Here is a 20487-nt window from a genome sequence, read left to right as displayed (position 1 = left end):
TGATAGATATGTTGGGAAATTCTGGGGCAGCACCAAAAGACTGCTTACTGTACATCTTTTATTGTGAAGAAATGGAGCAGTCTCTAAGGGCAAATCTGAAAAAGAGGTCACCCCTGGAAAATTCAACCTGTTTGCCTCATGTTAATTTCTCTAACATTTCATGTAGATTTTATTCCCCTCAGCTGGACATATCTTATTTCCTCTTTATTCTGCTCCTTTCATGTATCTGATCGCAAGGTTAAATATTTGTATGCCTTTTCCACAGGCCACATGGTCTCTGAGAATAGTGATTGTGTCTTACTTGTGAGTAGTAAATATGAATGAAAGGCATGTTTCAGAAATGTGTTGTTCAATACGGTAGCTACTAAGAACATATAGTCATTTAAATTTAATCAAAATTAACAGTTCAGTTTCTCAGTCACACTTGCCACACTTTAAGGCCTCTCAACAGCCACATGTGTGCCTAGTCGTACCATATTGGACAGCACAGGTGAAGAACATTTCCATCACTGCAGAAAGTTCTACCGGACACCATTATTCTAGGAAGTTGTTCAGTCTAAATCATCTGCCTATTCTGATCCCATCATTTCATCAAGAAAGTTTTGTTAATTTTTTACAGTTGTAGTTATTAGTAACATCAGTATACTTAGTCAAGTTTGATATTCTTTTCACTGAGGACTCCCATCATACCACTTTTAGGATGCCGCATAATTGTCTTTAAACAAATAGGAAATAAACTCTTCTATCTTCACATTTATGTTTTACCTCATACCTGCTCTGTCTGGAACCAGCCTGACTGTTCCTGACTGTTCCTGTTCCAAAACCTGACTGTTTGGAACCAGTCACTGCTCTAACACTGACCCCTACCCCAACCTACCCCCACAAATGCACAAATACTTTGGGGGAGAAGATTGTTATTGTTAAATCAATACAAAAGTACCTGATTTTTAGAAAATTATCCATAATTGAATAATTTATCATGTTTGGTGATGTTTATTAGAAAGCATCTAATTTTATGTATTTGCTTGATAAAAGTTTTTTTACACTGTAGCAGTCAGATAAAAAATTAAGAAGTTGAATGAACTAGCAAATTTACATTTTCTTAAACAGTACAAAACTAAAATGTCCTGGAAGGATAATCCAAGGCAGATATAATCCTCAAATCTCTTTTGTACCATTAGTTTCAGAATGGAAATGTTTCCATATGGTGAAACAGGTCAATGACAGATGGAAAAAAAATGGGAAAAGAAAAAAAAACCTGATTAATGCATAAAATAAACAAGTAAGCCTGGATTAATTAATAACTGGCCTTATTTTTCCCTTTCTTATTCACAGGCTAAATAAACATTCTTAATTCTTTTCAATAAACACCCTATGAACCAAAAACACTGTAGAGAATGCTATGGACTAAAGCAACATGCTACAATGGAAAATGCAACCAAAGAGTGAATTTTGTTTTGATACTGCATAAAACAAAGGAATAGATATATTTAAGTATGTTGTTTTTCTTCCATAGTATGATGTTTTTCTTCCACAGATGTTATCATCTACAGCATTGTAATTTCACATAAAAATTAAAGAAGTACACCCAAATACAGAGAAGTAAATACAAATATATGTACTTTAAAAAATATAGTACCTTTGCACTGTGACTTCTAAACCCAAATGCATCTATTATTTTCATAAGATAAAATTTGCACATATTTACTTATGCTATATGTGCATAAGAAAATTATTGGCAGGATACGGGATCCCTGGGTGGCGCAGCGGTTTGGCGCCTGCCTTTGGCCCAGGGCGCGATCCTGGAGACCCGGGATTGAATCCCACATCGGGCTCCCGGTGCATGGAGCCTGCTTCTCCCTCTGCCTGTGTCTCTGCCTCTCTCTCTCTCTCTCTCTCTCTCTGTGACTATCATAAATAATAAATAAAAGAAAAAAAAAGAAAATTATTGGCAGGATACTTATAAATTATTAGTAACAGCTACCTTTGGGGAGTGGGAATTTGGGGTGGGAGTAAAGATGAGAGAAACATGCTTGCTTTTTTTTTTTCTTTTACTTCATAAAAGGTACAAAATTAATAAGGAACAGTCTTTCAGAGTAAAACAAACTGAGAAATACTGTATCTACTGCAAACATGGCTTAACACACAGTAAATATCTTTCAAAGCAATAGACATCTATGGCATCAATTTTGATGGTTTCATACCATTCCATTACATGGATGTCACATAATTTAACAGGTCTAGCAACAAATTACTGTCCTTCAATAAATCCTGAAAAGTGCAATTTTCCTTACCTATGTGACTGGGATAGTAATAGCACCTATATCACAGCATGTGTGAGAATTAAATTAACTAATATACTTGAAGCCCTCAGAGCAGTGGCTGATCCATAATAAGCACAATTATGTGTTATCTATTATTTTTGGTCCCCTTCTTCATACCACTTGTGTTCTAGCCCTTGTTATCTCTCGCTGGTATTATTTATTGCAATGCCTTAAAAACTCCTTCCTACCAACATCTCTTCCCTATTCTAATCCATTTTATGTACTACACCAAATCTTTCTTTTTTTTAATTTTTATTTATTTATGATAGTCACAGAGAGAGAGAGAGACAGAGAGAGGGAGAGACACAGGCAGAGGGAGAAGCAGGCTCCATGCACCGGGAGCCGGACGTGAGATTCGATCCCGGGTCTCCAGGATCGCGCCCTGGGCCAAAGGCAGGCGCTAAACCGCTGTGCCACCCAGGGATCCCTACACCAAATCTTTCTGAGGGAAAAGAACACATTATTTTGCTTGGCCACTATCTTAGGGTTCCAGGATCATTTCTTTTCTTTTCTTTTTTTTTTTTTTTTAAGATTTTATTTATTTATTTATGAGAGATACAGAGACAGAGAGGCAGAGACACAGGCAGAGAGAGAAGCAGGCTCCATGCCGGGAGCCCGACGTGGGACTCCAGGATCACACCGTGGGCCAAAGGCAGGCGCTAACCGCTGAGCCACCCAGGGATACCCACCAGGATCATTTCTTACATTCCCCCTTCCTTCCCACCATACGAAACTACCTTCTTGCCACATATCCACTCTCCTGGAATTTGCTCCATGATCTTCCCTCAGCCTAGAATTTCCTTCTCTTCAATTTCGATCTCTTCAAGTTCATATCCTATTAATCTTCAGACTTTGAGGTGAAAGTAATTTCCCCATCATCTAAACTACCACAGGACACAATGGCCTCATCCTAGAGAAATGTTCATATTCACTTTATATTATAGCTATCATATATAGACATCACCTTCTGATGTATTTCAAATACATCAGATGTATTTGAAATTAAGTATCTATGTATTCTTCCCTTTCTGGTGTATTTCAAATTAGTATCTATGTCTCTTTCCTAACTGTGCAGTTTTCTTACCCTGTGTTTTGGTTTCTATATTTAGTAAACGAATGCCATGTGATCAATATAACCTATTGAAAAAATTAAAAATAGAATTAAAAAAAGCCCAAACCCATAGAGTTATCTTGTTTGTTGAAAAAACTAGAAACACTATAAAATCACCTGGTAGAATTACTAGCACTTGATAGTGCAGAAGTTATCATTATTCTCCTCTTGGAATAATTTATATTTCTAAAAAAAAGTAACATGTATTTCTATATGTAAATACCTGGGCATGACAACAGAAGATAATTAGCTGGATGCTTACATCTGTATGGAGAATTGTCTCAGATTCATAATTTCTCCTGAATGTGACTTTGAACAAAGGGTCATTGAAAATCTTTCCCAGTGACAAGGCAATGTGAACATGAATAGATATATAACAGGAGCAAGGGAAACAAAAGCAAAAATAAACTTTTGGGACTACATCAAAATAAAAAGCTTCTCCACAGAGAAGGAAACAATTAATAAAACTAAAAGACAACTTACTGAATGAAGATATTTAAAAATGACATATTCCAATAAAAGGTTAGTATGCAAAATATATAAGAACTTAACACCCAAAAAACAAATAATCAATTAAAAATGGGCAAAAGAAATGAATAGACATTTCTTCAAAGAAGACATCCAGATGGCCAACAGATACATGAAAAGATAAACATCATGCATCATCAGGGAACTGCAAATCAAAACCACAATGACAAACAACCTCACACCTATGAGTATGGCTAAAATCAAAAACTCAAGAAACAAGTGTTGGTGAGGATGGGAGAAAAAGGAACTTTTGTGCACTGGAGATGGGAATGCAAACCGGTGCAGTCATGCTATAGACAGTATAGAGGTTCCTCAAAAAGTTTAAAATAAAAAATTTAAAAATTTAAATAAAATAAAAAGTTTAAAAATAGAACTTTTTTATAATCCAGGATTGCACTACTGGATATTTACCCAAAAAATACAAAAACACTAATTCAAAGGGTTACACACACCCCTGTTTATTACAGCATTATTTAAAATAATCAAACAATGAAAGCAGCCCAAGTGTCCATCAAAAGATGGATAAAGAAGATATACATATATTTAGATATACCATGGAATATTACTCAACCATAAAAAGGAATGAAACCTTGGCATTTACAATAACATATAGCCAACTAGAAAGTATAATGCTAAGTGAAATAAGCCAGTCAGAGAAAAACAATAGGATTTCACTCATATGTGGAATTTAAGAAATAAAACAAATTAACAGGGATCCCTGGGTGGCACAGCGGTTTAGCGCCTGCCTTTGGCCCAGAGGCACAATCCTGGAGACCCAGGATTGAATCCCACGTTGGGCTCCCGGTGCATGGAGCCTGCTTCTCCCTCTGCCTATGTCTCTGCCTCTCTCTCTCTCTCTGTGTGTGTGACTATCATAAATAAATAAAAATTTAAAAAAATAAAAATAAAACAAATTAACGAAGGAGGGGATAAGAAAGAGACAAATCAAAAAACAGACTCCTAACTACAGAGAATGAACAGATGGCTATCAGAGGGGAGGTGGGTGGGAGAATGGATGAAATAGGGAAGGGGACTGAAAGTACACTTATCTTGATGAGCATTGAGTAATATACGGAATTGCTGAATTGCTATATTTAGACCTGAAATGAATATAACACTGTATGTTAACAACACTAGGATTAAAATTACACACACACAGACAGACAGACAGACACACACACACACACAAGACACAGTGCAATTAAGATCCTGAATCAACTTATCTAAGTATATAATCCTTCCTTGATAATAGCATAAAAATGAAACCTCTAATATCCGAGAGGTTCAAAGTATCAACTCATTGACATGTAAGATTTCTTTTCAGTGCTAAAGGGATAATAATGTCATTTGAAAGGGTGTTATATAAAAATCTAACCTTTCATCCTTTACCCTTAATCAGGAAGAGTCAGTTCTGCCAAAGTTCAGATTCAGTGTGTTCCAGAGAACACATCAATTTCAGCCTTTATATATTACATGTGCCTCAGAACAGGCCTCTAATATTCAATGGAATAATTCAATATAATACTTTGAAAATACATAAGGTACACTTTTAACAGGAACATATTTTCTGATCTTCTCTTAATATGGCATATTACGATACCCATTTGGAGGCTCAGTTAATAAAGCTATTAACCACATGCAACAGGTTAGTTTTTAAAGACCAAAGGGTAGTAAAACTCACTACAACTCTTTGCATAATTATATTAGCTATACAGAAGCACAGTTCTCCTGTTATTTACATTGCTAATTGCATCACTTCAAAATAAATAGAATGGGTGTTAAGTAAGAAAATAAACTCCTTAGCTTTAAAAATATTAAAGTTTTTTTTTAAACCTCCAGAGATCACTAACTTACTGCCATTAGAAAAAAAAAAAAAATCTACATGCCATGAGTTTCCTTATACCATTTCCAACAGATGATTTCAACATGAATCAACAGAAATAGTTTCTTAAAGTAGGTCATTGCTATAGCAACCAATGGGCGGTTTGGTATACTCCCCGTCACAATGACCTACTTTCTCGCCTGTGCTAGAATAGCTTTATATAACCAGAATTTCTAGTTCTGTCTATAAAATAGTCTAAAAAAGGCAATGATGGGATATAACATAATCCCACGGTTGTTGAAAACAAGGCATACAAATTAACATGTATCATACCAGAATAAAACCATCTGGTTCTTCACTTTAGTTTATAAAATATATCTTATCATATGCTCAAAGAAGAAAATTACACTTAGAGTATCTAAATCAAAATAATTCATTGCTGACTCTAAAAAGCTAATTTAAAAAATAATTAAAATCACATAGAAAATATTTTCCGTTCTCTGCATGAAACAATCCCATGGTCCTGGGATTGAGTCCCAGGGCCAGCTCCCTACTCAGTGGGGAGTCTGCTTCTCCCTCTTCCTCTGCCGTTCTTCCCACTTGTGTTCTCTCTCTCTCAAATAAACAAAATCCTTAAAAAAAATAAAATAAAAATTAAGGTTCTGGACATATTAATTATAATAAAGAAAACAAGCAGACAATCTTAGTCATTAACCAAAGTCTATGGTGTTGTATTAGAAAACTTTATAAGTAGCAAACTTTCTCTCTATAAATTGAATAAAGTTTGGATATGATTTTTTTTGGCTTGTAACAAATTTTTGGTGCTTTCATTTAATAATCATTAAATAATCATTATTCAGATTGTTAGAATATTTGTGATATACATTTTCCCTAAAGAGAATAGTTTAATTTTCAATAGTAATTAAGTATATATTTTTAAATAAATTTTTTATTTTGCCAGGCTCTAATAGTCATAAATCACAGAATTTATAACATAATACAATGTTGCTTTTTACAACAAATATTTTGCAGTGTCCTCTTTTAAATTCTGAAATTTAAATAAAAATTTAAAAAAGAAATTTATAGATAATATAGCATATCTATATGCACAAATTTAAAGCATTAATTTAATACTTCACTGTAATATATGGGAAAAATTAAAGGAAGGTCACTTATATTTTAAAAATAACACATACTTCCAAATGTAAATATCTGAGTATAACAAAAGAAAACAATGAATTCGTTGAATGCCTAACCTACATCCAGAATCATTCTAAATTCAAGAGCTACAAAAACAGAGTGATACAGTTGTATTATTGGTGACTCAAACACTGTAAGTAGTACTGCCTTTGGTGACATGATTTTCTGTAATGTTGAGTAAGACTTAGTAAAATTCTAGACAAAACGTACAATCTTTCCTTAATTTACAAAGGAGATAAATACATTCTAGGAAAACAGTATACATTAAAATTTCATAAGGAGGCACTTGCATGGCTCAGTCTCTTAAGCACCAAAAAATCTGCTTCTCCCTCTCCCACTCCTGATCCCCCTGCTTGTGCTCTGTCAAATAAATAAAATCTTAAAAAAAATACAATAAAAATTTCATAAGAAATACCTAGCACTTACATGTAAACATGGACTTAGGCTCTAGATTCAGAGAATTTCATAAGTTTTTCAATTACATGAAACATCTGGCAGAATATTTGAAAGTTATTGGGACTCAAGACAACAATTTATCTTGAGAGACTGTCCTGAACATTGCAAGAAGTCTTTCATTCTTGGCTTCTCCTCACTAATTCCACTAGTGCCCTCCAATTATTGTGATGAACAAAGATGCCCCACAAATTCCTAAAACACCTCTAAGGAGTGATATTATTCATTATTCACATAATTTCATTGATTTGAGAAATAGAAGATAAGTGATAGGTATATTCAATGCTCAAGAAGCTGAAAATCTAGAAACTTAAAAATATACATGATGTGTATGAATATAATAGAACCTGCCAGGTAGAATGCAACATATATTATAAGAGATATGTATGGATAACATTACTATTGCTTTAAAAAAAATCAAAAGGGAAAGGGTACCAGGGTGGCTCAGTGGGTTGAGCCTCTGCCTTCGGCTCAGGTTATGATCCCTGTGTCCTGGGATTGAGTCCTGAGTCAGGTTCCCAGCTCAGCAGAAAGTCTGCTTCTCCCTCTGGTCCTCACCCCTGTTCATGCACACGTGCATGTTCTCTCTCTCTCAAACAAATAAAATCTAAAAACAAAAACAAAAACAAAAACAAAAAAAAAAAAACAAGAGGGAGAAATCACTTTTTGATTTCTCTTTTTGAGATGGGGAAAAATTTAGGCAAAAATTTCAAAGATGTGCTGATCATAGAGAGAGGCCTTGCAATATTAGTATGATTTTAATAGCTGGAGATAGGGAGCGAGAATTACTGGCTACTGGACTGTAACCTCCTTAGACTGGGACTCGATCTTGTTATCCACTTTCCAGCGCCTAGACAATGTATAACATATAGCAGAAGTTCAAAAAAAATTTATCTAATGACTAACCAAATAAATTGATGAAGGCAAGAAAAAGAGATTTTTTCCCCAAGCTTTTATTTAATTTCCAGTTAGTTCACATACAGCATAAATTAATATCAGTTTCAGGTATACAATATAGTGATTCAACACTTCCATGTAACACCCAGTGCTCATCACAAGTGCACTCCTTAATCCCCATCACCTATTTAACCCACCTCCTCTCTGGTAACCATCAATTTGTTCTCTATAGTTAAGAATCTGCTTCTTGGGACACCAGGGTGGCTCAGTGACTGAGCCTCTGCCTTTGGCTCAGGTCATGATCCTGGGGTCCTGCGATTGAGTCCCGCAATAGGCTCCCTGCAGGGAGCCTGCTTCTCCCTTAGCTTATGTCTCTGCCTCTCTCTCTGTGTCTCTCATGAATAAATAAATAAAATCTTTAAAACAAAAGAAAACTGGATACACATCGAATATATGTTTTTTTTTTTAAAAAGGTTTCTCAGGTTGCCTCTCTTTTTACCCTTTGCTCATTTGCTTTATTTCTTAAATTGCACGAGTGAAGTCATATGTATTTGTCTTTCTCTGACTTACTCCACTTAGCATAAGACTCTCTAGCTCTATCCATGTTGTTGCAAATGGCAAGATTTTGTTCTTTTAATGGCTGAATAATATTTCATTGTGTATGTATATATGTGTGTGTGTATGTGTATGTATATACCACTTCTTTATCCATTCATCAGTCAATGGACACTTGAGCTGTTTTCATAATTTGGCTATTGTAGATAATGCTGCTTACAAACATTTGGGTACATGTATCCCTTCAAATTAGTATTTTTGTATTCTTTGGATAAATATCTAGTAGTGCAATTAATCACAGGGTAGTTTTATTTTTAACTTTTTGAGGTAGTACTATTTTTCACAGTGGCTGCATCATTTGCATTTCCACCAAGAGTACAAGAGGGTTCACCTTTTCTCCATCCTCACCAATACTTGTTTTTTGTGTTTTTGATTTTAGCCATTCTGACAGGTGTGAGGTGATATCTCATTGTAGTTTTGATTTGCAGTTTTCTGCACTTGATCTTAGCCAAAAGGCCGAGAAGCGATGATTTGCAGTTTTCTGATGAGGAGTGATGTTAAGCAACTTTTCATGTGTCTGTTGGCCATCCGGATGTCTTCTTTGTTAAAATGTCTGTTCATGTCTTGTACCCATTTTTTCACTGAATTACTTGGGGGGTTTTTGGTGCTGAGTTTTAGAAGTTCTTTATATATTTTGGATACCAACCCTTTATCAGAGGTTATTTGCAATTATCCTCTCCCCTTCCACAGGCTGATTTTTAGTTTTGTTGAATGTTTGCTTTGCAGAAGCTTTTTATTTTGATGAAGTCTCGACAGTTTAGTTTTGCTTCAATTTCCTTTGCCTCAGGGGTTACATCTAGAAAGAAGTTGCTACAGTCAATGTCAAAGAGGTTGTTACTGCATATGTTCTCCTCTATAATTTTTTTAAATATTTTATTTATTTATTCATGAGAGACAGAGACAGAGAGAGGCAGAGACACAGGCAGAGGGAGAAGCAGGCCCCATGACAGGAGCCGGATGTGGGACTTGATCCCAGGACTCCAGGATCATGCCCTGGGCCAAAGGCAGGCACTAAACCGCTGAGCCACCCAGGGATCCCCTCCTCTAGGATTGTTATGGTTTCAGATCTCGCAAAAAATGAATCAATTTTTTTATTTATTTTTGTATATTGTGTAAGAAAGTGGCTCAGTTTCATTCTTTTGAACACTGCTGTCCAGTTTTCCTAACACCATTCGTTGTAAAGACTGTCTCTTTCCCACTGGATATTCTTTCCTGCTGTCAAAGAGTAATTGACCATATATTGGTCTACCTGCATGTTCATTGCTGAGTTTTCTGTTCCATTCTATGTATTTATTTTCTGTGCCAGTGTTATACTGTTTTGATAACTACAGCTTTGTAATATAACTTGAAATCCAGAATTATGATGCCTTTGGCTGTTCTTTTTCAAGGTTGCTTTGGCTATTTGGGGTCTTTTGTGTTTTCAAACAAATTTTAGGATTGTTTGTTCCAGCTCTGTGAAAAATGTTGCTGGCATTTTTGATAGAGATTGTATTAAATGTGTAGATTGCTTTGGGTATTATAGACATTTTAATAATATTTGTTCTTCCATTCCATAAGCAGGGAACGTCTTCCATTCTTTTGTGTCATCTTCAATTTCTTTCATCAGTGTTTTATAGTTTTCAGAGGACAGGTCTTTCACCTCTTTGGTTAGCTTTATTCCTAGGTATCTTATTGGTTTTGGTGCAATTGTAAATGGGATTGATTCCTTAATTAGTAGAAAGGAATTTTTAAGACTTGAGTCAATAGTCAATGGAAAGAACATTCTCTGAATGTAAATACTTTACATGTATTTCCAACAACTTTATAAGTTATCTCATTTAAAGAATGAATCTAAAACTCATCAAGGACATTTTCCAAAGTAACTCAACTAACCAATAAAGTAAAAATTTAATTTGAATATGTCTGACCCCAAACCCATGCTCTTTGCACTATATAATGCTGCTTTCCTACAGGGTATATAATAATCTAAAATGTTTTACGGAAACTAGTCCAACAGCTTTAAGGACATAAAAAATTGCCAGAATATAGTTTTTGCCTTCAAGATGGGGGTGTCAATCAAGACAGAATATGTTTACACTGAAGTAACAAACCCCCAAAGAGCTCAGTGTTTTTTTTTGTTGTTGTTGTTTTGTTTTTTTTATTTTTTTTTTTTGGTTTTTTGTTTTGTTTTTTTAAAGATTTTATTTATTTATTCATGAAAGACACAGAGAGAGAGAGAGGCACAGACACAGGCAGAGTGGAGAAGCAGGCTCCATTCCGTGCAGGAAGCCTGACGTGGGACTTGATCCCGGGTCTCTAGGACCACATCCTGGGCTGAAGGCGGTGCTAAACCACTGAGTCACCCGGGCTGCCCCGAGCTCAGTGTTTTAAAATAACTAAAGTTTATTTCTCACTCATGCTATATACATCTACTGCAGATAAGCAAAGGCATTTCTGCTCACATTTAATTGGTCAAAGCAGGTCACATGGCCAAGCCAGACTTCAAGAAAGGCTGAAAGTATAAAATAAACTTCCTGCAGAAAAAGACACCAAATAATGGTAAAGAGAATAACATCTACCATAATATGTAAACCAAACACTGATGTTTATGTACCACATGGTAAATTTCTTAATGGTGTATTATGGCAGCACAGAAGTAATCTAACTCTGTGTATGGGAGCAGGGAAAAGGGGACATGGGAGGGCATGAGGAAGAAAACATTTGAGCAGAGTTTGGAATCCATAAGTGTTGACCAAGAGGATAAAATAGGAAAGGATAATCAAAGCAGAAAAAAAGGTAACTTTAAATCAAGGATTTCTTAAGAATTGTATGTATGCTGGGGTGGGGAGGAGGCTGGGAGAATGATACAAGTATCATACTTCCTATGCTAAGATTTATATCCCGCCCCCCCAATCCAGTGTTAACACTTCAAAATATATTCAAAATCAATGTCAAAGAAACCTGCCAAATTCCATTGCTTACAGAACATTGAATTAAGATATCCCTACAGAAATAACTAATAACAAACTAACAGGTACAACAAAACAAAACTTTTAAACATAATTCACCGGACTGCCCCAAAAGTAAGGAGTCACAAGAGTGTAAGTAGGTTACTAAGGTCAGCTTTAGCCTAGAGAATTTCTATAGACCACCGAAAACCCTTAGCTTAATCCAAGTTGAGAAGGACCAGAGATAAAGCGCAAGGCCCATCCAAAGTGAGGAAGCCAATAAAAGACCCTCAATATAAACCTGGATTTCAAAAAGCTCTATTAATAGTTCAAGTATAAAATAAGGCATAAATCTTAAGTCACAGTATAGAGCAACAAGGGAACTTGCCTGTCTTTACAGACTGGGTTGAAAGAAAATAAAATTTCCCATTCCTGAATGGAAAGGGATAACACAGTAACTTTACAGTGGAGAAACCTGGCAAACAGCACCTTAACCACATAATCAGAATAAACATCACAACATGTTGATATCCCGTACATCCTGACATGATATGATGAGAAGCACATTTTACCACTATGGGTTTTTCACAAAACCCATATCCTAGTCTAATTATGAAAAAAAAATCAAACCTAAATTGAGGGCCAGTCTACAAAAATACATAACCAGTACTCAAAACCATAAAGATCATAAAAAACAAGAAAAACTTGAGAAACTGTCATAGAAGAGATTAAGGAGACATATGACTGAATGCCATGTGATATTTTGGATGGGATCCTGGAATAGGAAAAAACCATTAGTGGAAATCTGAATAACGTCTGGAGGTTAGTTAGTGCTTCTAAGATACTGTTTAAGATATTAATATTAGGGAAGACTGGGTAGAGATTACACAGAAACTCTCTACACTATCTTTGTATGTTTTCTATAAATCTAAAATTATTTTTAAAAATTTATTTTAGGGGATCCCTGGGTTGCTCAGCAGTTTAGCGCCTGCCTTTGGCCCAGGGCGCGATCCTGGAGTCGTGGGATCGAGTCCCGCGTCGGGCTCCCGGCATGGAGCCTGCTTCTCCCTCTACCTGTGTCTCTACCTCTCTCTCTCTCTCTTTATGTCTATCATGAATAAATAAATAAAAATCTTAAAAAAATTTTTTTTAATTAAAAATTTATTTTAAAAAATACCTTGTGCCCAAAAGCATAATCTCAGTACCAATTCATGGAATTTAAGTGGTCCCAAACACCTCAAGCATAAAATTGCATTTAAAGTGGTCCCAGGTAGATTGTAATCTGGAATAATTTAAAATAAATTATAAATCCTCTCTGTATTCAAATCCATGCCTCAATTTCCATTTAAAAAATTCCACCAAAAATTAACCAATCACAAAATATCCAAGGAAACAGGAACTTAATCTGAGTTGCAGGCTGAGAGGCCTGAAGATGACTGAGAATTTTCTGGAACTGCTAAAAGGTACCAATTCAGGTTAAGAATGAGGGGGATACAGGGTAGGAGATGGGGAGTAGGACAGAGATGGTGGAGGTAAGTAAAGATAGAAACAAAGAACAGGGATCCCTGGGTGGCGCAGCGGTTTGGCGCCTGCCTTTGGCCCAGGGCGCGATCCTGGAGACCCGGGATCGAATCCCACATCGGGCTCCCGGTGCATGGAGCCTGCCTCTCCCTCTGCCTATGTCTCTGCCTCTCTCTCTCTCTCTCTATCATAAATAAAAAAAAAAAAAAAAAAAAAAAAAAAAAGAAACAAAGAACAGACAGAAAAGGGCAGAGATACAGGGAGGGAGAGTCAAGAGGGAGACAATTTTTTTTTTTAAGATTTTTTTTTTAATTTTATTTATTTATTCATGAGAGAGGGGGCGGGGCAGAAACACAGGCAGAGGGAGAAGCAGGCTCCATGCAGGGAGCCCGATGCGGGACTTGATCCTGGGTTCCCGGGGTCACACCCTGGGCCCAAGGCGGGCGCTCAACCTCTGAGCCACCCAGGCGTCCCAGGAGACAGACATTTACATCTAGACTCATCCAACTGAAACTACACAAAACCAAAAGCAAAGATACAGTACACAGAGCAGACAAAATACAGTTATACCCAATAAGCAAAGAATATGTATTCAAGTGTATGTAGAACATTTATGAAAACTGACCCTATACTTGGTCATAACACTGTACTTAACAAATTTAAAAGAACTGATACTCTTATATCTTGAAATTTTAAAAACATTTTTCTAAACAATTAACAGGACAAAGAACATAATAGATTTTGGAAAATAACTGCAACTGAACGATAATGAAGAAAATACATCTCAAACGTGAAGAATGCAAAACAAAAAAGATAGTATTAGAAGAAAATGTGCAGGCTTAAATGCTTTTTAGGAGACTTGAAACTGAATTAGAAAAACACAGAATAAATTCTAATAAAAAAGAAAGAGGGAAATGATAAAGAACAGTAATTAATGGAAACAGAATACAAATACATAATAAAACAAAGCCAAAAAGTATTATTTGAAAGCTAATTAAGAGGAAAGGGGGGGAGGAGACAAAATAAGCAATATTAAGAATAAAAAGGAGATATAATCTCAGATATAAATTTTTGTAAAAGACTTCTTTGTTTGAGACAGGGAGCTTGTGGGAAGAAAGGGACAGAGTCTTGAGCAGACTCCATGCTGAGTGCAGAGCCTGATGCAGGGCTCAATCTCACAACCCTGAGATCATAACCTGAGCCAAAAACCAAGAGTTGGTCACATAACGGACTGTGCCACCCTTGTTCCTCTCAGATAAATTTTTTTTATTAAGAATAAAAAATACTAAAAAAGAAAAGAATAAAAAATACTGCCAGAATTAAATAGAAAATAAGATAATATGAACAATTTTATGCCAGTAAGTTTGAAACCTTAGACGAAATTGATAAATTTCTCACTAAAACTGACTCAAGAAGAAATTTACAACTTATCAAAACTGACTTAAGCAAAAACAGAACATGAACAGTCCTATCACCATTAAAGAAACTGAATCTGTGGTTAAAATTCTTATAAGCAGGGATCCCTGGGTGGCTCAGCGGTTTGGCGCTTGCCCTTGGCCCAGGGCGCGATCCTGGAGACCCGGGATCGAATCCCACATTGGGCTTCCGGTGCATGGAGCCTGCTTCTCCCTCTCCCTCTGCCTGTGTCTCTGCCTCTCTCTCTCTCTGTGTGACTATCATAAATAAATAAATAAATAATTTTAAAAATAATAATAATAAAAATAAAATTCTTATAAGCAATACACAAAAGCCAATCAGCTTTAGAGATAAATTATACCAAACTTTCAAGGAATACATAACTCTAATGTAATGCTAATCTCATACAGAGGATAGACAAGAAAGGAACACTCTTCAACTCACTTTATGAAGTTAAATTTACCTTAACACCAAAATTAGACAGTACAAATGGAAAATTACAAACTAATCTCATTCACAAGGATATTAAACATATCATATTTGTTTGTTTGTTTTTTTAAGATTTTATTTAGTTATTCATGAGAGACACAGAGAGAGAGGCAGAGACACAGGCAGAGAGAGAAGCAGGCTCCTCCCAGGGAGCCCGACAAGGGACTCAATCCCCAGACTGGGATCATGCCCTGAGCCAAAGGCAGACACTCAACCGTTGAGCCACCCAGGCATCCCTAAACACATCATATTTGTAAGCCAAATCCAACAACATATAAAAAATATTATATATAATAATCAAGTTGGACTTATCTTCAGAACAATGATTAGTTTAAAATTGGTTAATGCAATTCACCTCATTCACAGAATAAAAGAAAAAAATCGTATTACTAATTGTACACACAGAAAGAGCAGCCACTAAATTCAATTTCCATTTAGTCTCAATAAGCTAGGTCTAGAAGGTACCTTCCTTAACGTGAAAGAGAGCATCCATAAAAAAGTACTTACAGAAAACATATTTAATGGTAAAATACTGAAACCACTAGATTGGGGGCACCTGGGTGGCTCAGTGGTTGAGCGTCTACCTTGTGCTCAGGTCATGATACCAGGGTCCTGGAATCAAGTCCCACATTGGGCTCCCCACAGGGACCCTGCTTCTCCCTCTGCCAGTGTCTCTGCCTCTCTCTCTCTGTTCTCTCATGAATAAATAAATAAAATCTTTAAAAAAAGAAAAGAAAGGGATCCCTGGGTGGCGCAGCAGTTTAGCGCCTGCCTTTGGCCCAGGGCACGATCCTGGAGACCCAGGATCGAGTCCCACGTCGGGCTCCCGGTGCATGGAGCCTGTTTCTCCCTCTGCCTCTCTCTCTCTCTCTCTCTGTGTGACTATCATGGAATAAATAAATAAAATCTTTAAAAAAAAAAAAAAAAAAGAAAGAAAAGAAAGACACCACTGGGTTTTAGATCAGAAAGAAGACAAGAATGCATGCTCTCACCACTTCTAATCAACCTGGCTAGCAGAACTAACTGAAAAGTAACAGAGCAAGAGATAAAAGGTATAAGAATAAGAAAGGAAGAAACAAAGGCCTGATTATTTACAGATGATATGAGCAACAATACTATCAATATAAAAAAAGAAATACACAGAAAAATTATTTGAATAGTAAGACTTAAAAAGGGTTAAAAAATCACTTAATTCCTAGAATCAATTTACACTAATACAATCTATGTAACTTATGCCTCTCTGACCTCAAATGTCACACAAAGCTATTTATAATTTAGAACTCTTATTATTCCTTCTCTAATTTTAGAAACCACAGCATTGTGACTTTACCAGGTTAGAACAAAATTAAGTGTAAGATGTACTTGTGGGCTTTAAAGGATTTACATACAACTAAATAAAATCTGTCCAACATGTGGCCAAAAGCATGCTGTCCCAGATCTACGTAGAATTCTTCTCTGTAGTTGAATAGTACTATTTGAGATTTCTCTCCTTCCAAAAAAGACTAGTTTTATGTCACTAGTTTTATCTCAATAGAGCTGGAAAAATTAATTATATTTCACTTTTCACTTAATAAAATTTCAATTTCCATAGGTGAAAAGAAAAAGACTAATAATGCTGAAAAATTTTTTTCTAAATCTATGACCTAGCACCTATCACAGGTCTGTCCATGGTTTGGCCAATGGTCAAGATCTTACCCACATTGACATTACTGCGAAAAGTGACAGCCATTCTCATGCAATCTATCCATCCATCTATTCATCAAAACTTTATTGAGAGCCTACTAACATTGGTTCCTGGGATAAAGGAAAAACAAAATTAAGTGCCTGGTCTCATGAAGTTTTCATGATGATGATGATGATGATGATGATGGTAGCTGCAAACACTTAGGAAGTGTACTATCAGATGCTGCTCTAAGCACTTTACATGCACACACAACCCTTTGATATAGGTATTTCCCTCATTTATAAATGAGGAAACTGAAGCATAAAGAATAAGTAATTTTCCCAAAAACACATGAATAGAAAAGTAGCAAAATTAGTATTTAAAACTCATTCAGCCTGCCTGACTTCAGATTCTAAGCTCTTGAATTACTGCACTGTCCTTCAGTTGTGATCATTTCTATGGAAAAAAAATAAAAATACAGTAGAGGAATATTGGAGGAGTGTAATTTTATATACAGTGGTCACAGAAGGGTTTTTTAAATATTCTACAGCCTTGATTCAACATCTTCCTTTGAAAATCCCCTCAAATCTTCTCTTCCCACAGTCTTTCCCAATCTTAGTTACTGATGATTCCATCCTTCAAGTTACTCAGGCCAAAGTGCCACCTGATTGGAATAGGATATGCTTATATTAGGTAACAACCAACCCCCCAATCAGCAGCTTGATAAAACAAAAAATTTTATGATGCTCATGCTGAGCTTACTGCAACCCCAGGTAGCTACCCTCTTAGTGGTGACTTTACCAATCCAGTTCCTTTAATCTTGTGGCTCTATACTTTTAACACAAGGCCTCCTTCAAAGCAGGAACTGGAGAACAATATAGGGGCTTTACCCTGCTTCAGCCAAGTACATCTTTACACAATTCACTGGCTGGCCATAACTAGTTATGTGGCTTCACTAAACTGTACAGGGAGATAAGGAGGTAAATATCTCATACGCTCAGGTAAGAAATGGATAATGGTGAGCAATATCATACTGTCCTTGATTCTATTTTCTTTTGTAGCCCACATGTAAAACTGGCAAATCTCATCAGTTGTAGCTTCACAATACATCCAGAATGTTAACTACTTTTCACTAACTTTTACCTTACACTCTGTTTCAATCCTCCATCATTTCTGACCATCTATCTCACTGCTTCTATACTTGCCCCCATTGCCTGCCCGGTCTTCACCCAAACACCAAGTGGTCATGAACAAACCCTCCAACAGCAATGACTTCTCATCCATCAAAAAAGAAAAGTCCAAAAAAAATTTAAAAATAATAAAAAATTAAAAATAAATAAAATAAAATAGAAAGAAAAAAGAAAAGTCCTGGGCAGCCTGGGTGGCTCAGCGGTTTAATGCCACTTTCAGTCCAGGGCAGGATCCTGGAGACCTGGGATCAAGTCCCATGTCAGGCTCCCTGCATGGAGCCTGCTTCTCCCTCTGCCTGTGTCTCTCTGCCTCTCTTTCTTTCTCTCTCTCTCTCTCTCTGTCTCTCATGAATAAATAAATAAAATCTTAAAAAAAAAAAAAAAGAAAAGTCCTTAAAATGACCTTCTAGGCCCCCCACAGGACAAACCTGGGCAACAGTTATTTCTCTGATCTCATCTCCTACTACTTTCCTTTTCCTTTACTTTGTTCTAGACACACTCTTTGAGATCACTTGAATATAAGAATATGACAGAAATGCTCCTACGTTAGTGCTTTTCCATAAGCTATTCTTTCCATCTAGAATACACTCCCCTCATATATATACATGGTTCAATTTCTCACTTTCTTCAGCTCTTTGCGCTCAAATATCACCTCTGAAGTGCTACGCTCTCTGACCATCTTACTAAAATTGATTTCCCCTCACTTTTGCCCCTAGCAATCCAGATCCTCCTTCCTTACTATGTTTTTCTTTTTAACACATGCTCTTGCATACTAATATATATTATTCTTATATTTATTGCTTGTTTCTCATTTCCATCTAGATATAAATTCTACAAGAGTGGAGTTTTTGCCTTTTTGGTCACTGCATTCATTAAATATATTTTTATATAAAATAATGAAGATGCCATGCGTGCAGAGAGAAACACTTAAGAGAATAAATGACCTATACAGATAACTGAGAAAACAGAATATTCGCAGAGGGTAAAGGCCCAGATATATGAGGTCTTGTGTTTGAGGGACAAAAAATATGCTTAGAGGCCAATCAGTGAGGAGAAAGAAAAAAAAGAAAATGATAAATGGTGTTAAGGATGCACTAGGTGGGGATCCCTGGGTGGCGCAGTGGTTTAGTGCCTACCTTTGGCCCAGGGCACGATCCTGGAGACCCGAGATCGAATCCCACGTCAGGCTCCCGGTGCATGGAGCCTGCTTCTCCCTCTGCCTATGTCTCTGCCTCTCTCTCTCTCTCTCTGTGACTATCATAAATAAATAAAAATAAAAAAAAAAAAAGGATGCACTAGGTGTTGAATCACATAGAGACTTTGACTTTTATTCTGAGTAAGAACAGGAATCCTTTCAACAGTTTTGAGGAGAGGCAGGGACATGGTGTGAATTAACTTTTAAAATAATTGCTTGGACTTCTGGGTAGAAAGTGGGTATTAGAAACAGGGCAAAAATAGACCACTTAGAAGGCTACTACACTTCTGTAGAGGAGAGATGATGGTGGCACAGATAAGAGTGGTAATAATAGTGAAAATGATAAGAACTTAATCTGGATAGAAATTTAAGGGATAGCAAAGGATGTGGAACTACTAAGTCTAGAGTCCAAAGCAGAAGTATAGGCTGAAGATACAATATTGAAGTCATCAGCACACAGATGGTAGTCATAAAACTAGATAAAAGAAAAACAGATGGAAGAAAGGACCTTCACTTGGTATGAACAGATGAAATGACAGACAGAAGGACAGTAAGAAGGCTGGAGAGAAAAGGAAAAAGAAAAAGGATGGATGAAGTCTGGAAAGACAGAAGCAAGGGATAAACGTATATATTCCTAGAAGGAAGGATGGACAGAATGACTGATGGAAGGAAAGAACGTAGGAAGGACAAGACAAATGGGATAATGATATGATGACACATGGGAGAAAGAAGTAAGGACACATGATAGAAACAAGAGTATATGGAACAAAAAAGCAAAGAATGATGGGGCAGAGAAGCGAGAATGGACAGAGAGGGAGTGGGGGACAGGATGATAAAAGTCAGAAAAAGGAGAGCAGGGCAGCCCTGGTGGCACAGCGGTTTGGCGCCGCCTGCAGCCTGGGGTGTGATCCTCGAGGCCTGGGATCGAGTCCCGCGTCGGGCTCCCTGCATGGAGCCTGTTTCTCCCTCTCCCTCTGCAAGTGTCTCTGCCTCTCTCTCTCTCTCTGTCTATAAATAAATAAAATCTTTAAAAAAAAAAAAAGAAAGAAAGAAAGAAAAGAAAAAGGAGAGCAGCCCAGGTGGCTCAGCGGTTTAGCATCACTGGGGCGTGATCCTGGAGACCCAGGACTGAGTCC

General features: G+C 36.6%; 1 protein-coding gene across 4 annotated transcripts in view; it reads right to left on the bottom strand.

The window, feature by feature from the left end:
• Window positions 1-20487, bottom strand: part of CRY1 (cryptochrome circadian regulator 1) — a 112591-nt gene that overhangs the window by 48345 nt on the left and 43759 nt on the right. The window lies entirely within an intron of this gene.

The sequence above is a fragment of the Canis lupus genome, chromosome 10, assembly GCF_003254725.2.
Source record: "Canis lupus dingo isolate Sandy chromosome 10, ASM325472v2, whole genome shotgun sequence".
Lineage (NCBI taxonomy): Eukaryota > Metazoa > Chordata > Mammalia > Carnivora > Canidae > Canis > Canis lupus.
This window is presented reverse-complemented; position numbering and strand designations above follow the sequence as displayed.